The sequence below is a fragment of the Littorina saxatilis genome, linkage group LG1, assembly GCF_037325665.1.
Source record: "Littorina saxatilis isolate snail1 linkage group LG1, US_GU_Lsax_2.0, whole genome shotgun sequence".
Classification (NCBI taxonomy): Eukaryota; Metazoa; Mollusca; class Gastropoda; order Littorinimorpha; family Littorinidae; genus Littorina; species Littorina saxatilis.
This window is the reverse complement of record NC_090245.1, coordinates 80,457,449-80,463,448: the sequence shown is the minus strand read 5'-3', so window position 1 is coordinate 80,463,448 and position 6,000 is coordinate 80,457,449.

Below are 6,000 nucleotides of genomic sequence, written 5' to 3'. Positions count from 1 at the left end.
CATCCAAAGCGTTGTAGAGCTGCAATGCGCGTCCTTTTAAGCAGGTGCTAAGGCGGCTAGCCCACGTGGCCTCTTCCCACTTCTGGTCAGATGCAATGCGCTCAAACCGGCGTAAAAAGTCGTCGAGCTCGTCCTTGTCATCGTCGAACGTCGGCAGTCTCGTACGGTCGGCAACAAACGTCGGCGCGCTAGCCTGAGTAAGCGTACCCTTCTCGGCCTGTAGCCTAGCTAGCTCTAGCTGGTGATCGCGTTCGGCCTGTTTGTCCTGTCTGTCAAGTTCGGCCTGTCGTTCGGCCTGTCGTTCCCTTTCTTGTCTGTCACGTTCGGCCTGTCGTTCCTGTCTCTCAAGCTCGTCTTTCTTATCCTGTCGGTCACGTTCGGCCTGTCGTTCCCTTTCTTGTCTGTCTCGTTCATCTTTCTCTTTCTTTTCTTGTCTGTCACGTTCGTCTTGTCGTTCCTGTCTCTCACGTTCGGCCTGTCGTTCTTGTCTGTCAAGCTCTTCTTTTCTCGTCTGTCGCTCTATGTCTTCCTTACGTTCTAACTCCTTGCGCTTAAGCAAACTACGCGCTCTAACGCGTGCGTCTCGCTCTGTCTGTTCCTCGCTACCAGGAGTCTCAAAAGTTAATCTCTTCGTAGGAGATCCCCCTGTAGCCATGGTTAGTTTAGCAAAGCTTTATCACAAAAGTAAGTCTAACGCAGCTATAGCTAGAACACGCGGTGATGAAAGCGGTGGATACAAAAATCCAGCAACCAGAAAATGCAGAAGAAAAATCCAAACGGTGTAGAACAAATCGCGTAGCCTACTTTATGGCTGCTTTTTGCGGTGAAACAAAGTGTTTCCCACAGCCGTGGCCTACTTTATCGGCTGCTTTTTGCGGTGAAACAGAGTGTCTCCCACAGCCTTGGTTAGGACAGAAGTCCTCGGACCCTTCCCCCCCAAAATTCCAACAAAGTCAAAATATGGAGAAAAATCCAAGTAAAACAAGACGGTAGAAATGTAACCTTTTACAGAATGCGAAACAACAATGTAGAGAAAACTGAGTAAAACGAATAACAAATCCGCTAACCCTGCTCAGCTCTCTGCAACGGAAAACTATGAACGTACAACAACAAAGATTCACAAACAAAGGAAAGGGAAGTAATCACAGTTAGCGCATACAATAACTCACAAATTACAATTTACATTTCCTGCAAGATGTGAATCGCTTAAGGTGTGGTATATGATCAAAACTATACAAAAAAGGGTAGCACCAAGCAGAAAATAAGTCGAGCACTGACGAGATTATCTGCTCTTAGTTATCCTTAATTGGTGGGTCTTTATCAGTTGGAAATTAACTGAGTAAATCCCGGCTTGGCCCCCATGTGTCACGTTTCAATATATCACTTAAGGTGATTATGAACCGGTTAATTACTACTAATTAACTAACCACACCACGATCCACTCTCGCAGGCATACAATTAAATAGAGTCAACAAAAGTATAAGTTTCAGACGCCTGTTTATGTATAAACTCTCCACCTCCCTCGAGCCTTCACTCAAAATATGTTCCTTTTACGTTCTCAACACGTAAAAAAACCAGTGTTCACTGACAAAATGCCAGTAGTATATAGAAAATTATAGTAACACGCTGAACCCGTGTAAATATAGTTAAATGCGAATGTTCTGTTCGAAAAGCTCTAGTTCGTGCAGGTGTCACACACCCCACGTTGTCACTACTCCAATGAAATCACAGATACGAAAAGACAACGGTGGTCAACGGGGTGCGTACGACATGGTGCACTTAGCTTTATCTCTGCTGCTGCTGCTTAGCCGGTATGCTGGTTAGTCGGTTCGCTGGTTAGCCGGTTCGCTGGTTAGCCGGTTCGCTGGTTAGCCGGTCCGCTGGTTAGCCGGTCTCCTGGTTAGCCGGTCTCCTGGTTAGCGTAGCTTCAACAGGTCCCGCCAAAGTCAGCCGTGCAGATGTTACAGGAACGTAACGAAACGAAACGAAACGAAACGAAGGCTGCAAACAGAAAGCATCGGTGCACTAAACATGTCAGCTACCCCTCACCCACCACCTTAAAACATGTCATCTTTAAATATCTCATCGAGCACGTGAGCCTGCACAAAACGGACTTTTTACAACAACAAAACAGCCATTTTCCGTCCTTCTCTCCCTATCTGCAAAAACCATATACAGATTAGTATTTTAGCGTCACAGAGAGTAAATTATGCGCTAACCTGGAAAGAACAACAGAGAGTATTTCATTCCACAACACAGACTCATCAACAGCGTTAAATAATGATTTATTACCTCAAAAGCCTATGATTGTACTCTCAATGGAAGCAAAGTCCGCCTCCTCCCTGGAACAGCCTCTGTTCGTCAACAGTGACCAAAAACCTCCAGAACCCCTTGTCGAATCCTTATGCGAAAGCCATCGCCGACGAAGGAATGTTGACGACTTGTCCTCAGCAAAATATGTGGCAGTGTGAAGGAAATAACCGGTGGAAGCTCCCCTAGAGTGCCGAATACAATATTCGGTGAAAAACCATCATACTCTAGAAACTGTGTATTAGATCCTTCCCCTTCTGCCGCTGGGTGTCAAGTGCGCCGCCCTTGTGTCTCAGTCAGACAACCTAGCCAAATACACGTGACTGACCTTGTCACCAAACCAGTCCAGCTATACACAATTCTGCCTCCCAAGCAGAAAAAAGACACGAGAAACTCGATCCGCGAAAATCCCGTGCGCGCTGTCAGCGAAAAACCGTCAGCCCTGTGACAGCAAAAACCCCCGCTGTGAAACTCGTGCGTTACAAAACATCCGTGTTCATTGAGCACTGTCAGCAAACTCTGCTGTAGCCCAATATCACGCACAGGCGCTTTCTATCATAATCGACCAAGAACAGGCACTCCACTGGGTGACACTTTCTTGGTCTCTGTCACCCGATCGTGACAGAGTAGGTGATGATATGTGTAAACAATTTAAAGAATAACAAAGCTTGCGGATACGATGGTATTATAAACGAGTTTTTGAAATTTTCCTCACCAAAACTATTAACTATTGTAACACGTTTATTTAACTTGATATTGCATACTGGGAAAATGCCTAAAGCTTGGACAGTGGGGTATATAAGCCCAATCTTTAAAGGTAAAGGCTCAACAGCCGACCCTGATAATCATAGAGGAATCAGTGTACTAAGTTGTTTTGGAAAACTTTGTACAAGTGTGATAAAGATTGCATGCATTTCTGGATGACAATTCTGTGATCGGCAACGAACAAACTGGATTCCGAAAAGGCCACTCTACTGTAGACCACATCTTTGCACTACATTGCCTTATTGATATATTTTTACAACAAAAGAAAAAGTTCTATTGTGCTTTCATTGATCTGCGTAAGGCTTTTGATTCTGTGCAACGCAGTCTCCTGTGGCAGAAGCTGATGCAACGGAATAATAATGGTAAGGTATTGAATGTAATTAAGGACATGTATGATAAGGCAAAATTGTGCGTGAAGGTGAATAGTGTATTCCCCGAGGCGTTCACCTCAAACATCGGGCTTCTTCAGGGCGAAAATTTATCACCGATTCTTTTCTCACTATTTTTAAACGACCTGAAGCAGTTTTTGGTTGAATATGATGTCAGCCTAGAGTTGCCCCTGAAAAGAGCCCAAGAAATAGATGTTGAACGCATTAAGGACTATATGTATTTGTTCCTGTTAATATATGCTGATGATACTGCTATACTCGCCGAAACACCCGGAGAAATGCAAAAAGCCCTCGATGGACTAGATCGTTATTGTAAAAACTGGGGACTAAGCATAAATATTGAAAAGACAAAAATAGTTGTTTTTTCGCGGGGGAAAATACGGAATATCCCAAATTTTGTCTTGAATGAAGTACCTGTCCATGTAGTTTGGGACTATGTGTACTTAGGTGTACTATTTAATTATAATAACAAATTTCATAATGCCATGAAACGTCAATGTTTGATTGGTAACCGTGCAATGTTCTCGTTAATTCGAAAATGTAGAAAACTAAATTTACCAATTGATGTGCAATTGGATCTTTTTGAGAAGTGTATACATCCAATTTTGCTGTATGGTTGTGAGGTGTGGGGATATGATTCATTAGACATATTGATCCATATTGTCAAGGATTCAATTGCGATTTAAAAAAAATGCTTCTTGATGTATATAAAACTACACCCACTTGTATGCTTGGTCGTTACCCAATTAGAATTGAGGTACAATGTCAGTTACTGGTTTATTGGTATAAACTGATGAAAGAAATGAACGATGGTGCGAATAAGATGTCTTGTTTAATGTTAAAACTACATTTGAGGTTGTACCATGTACAAAACGTTAAATTGCCCTGTTTGTCGCATGTCAATACTATGTTAAATAAGTTGGGTCTATCATATTTATGGACAACTCAGAGTCTTGCCGTCTCAGGTTTTAAAAACGTTGTAAAACAAAGGCTAAGAGATCAATTCCTGCAGGAATGGAACACTGACGTGAATGCCAACAGCTTGTGTTTTAATTACAGAATATATAAAAAGGATGTTTGTCTGGAAAGGTATTTGCTTTGTTTGCCTAGGAAATTCCAAGTTAAATTAGCAAAATTTAGAACAAGCAATCATAAGTTGCCAATACATCAGCACAGATTTTTTAATGCTCCTAGAATTGAAAGATTGTGTGATATGTGCGATAAAAATGAATTAGGTGATGAGTTTCACTATTTGTTCATTTGTACCGACGAAAGTATAGTGTCTGAAAGAAGAAAATTAATTAGTCCTTATTACCGATCTCACCCAAATTGTTTAAAATATGAACAGTTAATGAATTGTAAATCTAAGATAAAACTAATGAAGTTAGCAAGATTTGTAGCCCATGTTATGATTTTAGTATGTTAGCGTTACATCTAGTTTCTTTATTGGTATGTATATGTATATAATACATGCTTTTGTTTTGTTTTGTGTTTTTACAAAAGATGCATGGCATAATGGTATTGCCAATTTATTTCGGCTGTATATTATCGTTGTCCGCTTAATGTATACATATTATCTGTCTGATTTCTTACCTGATTTTGTTAAACCTATTTTTTTCTTCTTTTTGTTTGTATATATGGAAGTGTATATTGGCAATTTATTTTGGTTGTATAGTATTGTTGTATTTGTCCGCTCAATTTGTAAACATATATTTCCTGTCTGATTTGTTACCTTTTTTTGTTAAAGTTATATCTTTGTTTCAAAGCCCTCTCGGCCCAAAACAATAAAATACTTGACTTGACTTGACTCTCTCTCTCTCTCTCTCTCTCTCTCTCTCTCTCTCTCTCTCTCTCTCTCTCTCTCTCTCTCTCCCTCTCCCTCTTTCTCTTTCTCTTACACACAAGCACCCACGTACGCAAACACACACACATTTGTTTTTTAAATGAAACAAATATAAATGTAATAAAAGACAGGAAAAGTGGTCGAAAGTTTTCCTCAAATTTGACATCCGAGTCTGACAAAGGAATGAAAAGTAACATACTCCATTGCCTTTTCTGCGCGGAATATTGATAGAACTCGCGGGTTGCCGGAAACAGTGTTAGAGACTGACCCATTCTTTTTCTATTTAAAGATACTTTTTTTCCGTGTGACTTTTTTAAATATCAGGTGGCAGCAACACAGGTCTCTGCACATTTTACCTAGGATAAACAAGTCGCGTGAAGCGATATAAAAACATTTGGTCAAGATGTCGGCATGAAAGGAACGGATTAACACACAGACAGGTCACACTGCAGGAAATGTTCAGAGTAAACACTTTCTTTTGTCTGTCTGTCTGTTTGTCTGCAAGCCATTAATGAGTTTACGAAGACGGATATGCAGGGTGACCCAAAACAATGCCACCTATTAAAATGCTTATAACTCCTTAACTACTACAGCAATTTACTTTACAGTTGTTGTACATTGGCTTGATATATGGGATGATAAGTTCGCACAGTTTCAAGTTTTTAAGTGAAATGATCTGATTTTTTTGCTCTT